At 34.8% G+C, this 342-nt stretch overlaps 1 protein-coding gene across 1 annotated transcript in view; it reads right to left on the bottom strand.

The window, feature by feature from the left end:
• LOC107671637 (potassium inwardly rectifying channel subfamily J member 6) overlaps positions 1-342 on the bottom strand; it is a 36,789-nt gene that overhangs the window by 35,529 nt on the left and 918 nt on the right. The window lies entirely within an intron of this gene.

The following is a 342-nucleotide window of genomic DNA, read 5'->3' as shown; positions in this document are numbered from 1 at the left end:
TCCCCATAGCGACCTCTAGAGGACGCAGTTCGAAGTTCCCTTGAAAGGGAACTTACATGACTGTTATGCAACGCTGGCACAATCACAGTCTGAGCACCGCGAAATCCGTGAAATCATTATATTTATTTGCTTTATTTTACATATTCTTCATTGTATATAATTGTAATTATTATAATTAATATTAGATTTCATTTATTACTCATTTATTGTCTCCTTTATAACTTTGGTGGCGTAATTATATCTGTATTGTACACATCTAAAATGCTTTGGCAATACTGTAACACAAAAGTAACATGCCAATAAAGCACCTTGAACTTAAACTTGGGAGAGAGAGGGAGAGAG

The sequence above is a fragment of the Sinocyclocheilus anshuiensis genome, unplaced genomic scaffold, assembly GCF_001515605.1.
Source record: "Sinocyclocheilus anshuiensis isolate Anshui unplaced genomic scaffold, SAMN03320099.WGS_v1.1 scaffold1386, whole genome shotgun sequence".
Lineage (NCBI taxonomy): Eukaryota > Metazoa > Chordata > Actinopteri > Cypriniformes > Cyprinidae > Sinocyclocheilus > Sinocyclocheilus anshuiensis.
Note: the sequence above shows the minus strand (reverse complement) of the source record. Positions and strands in the feature narration are given on the sequence as shown.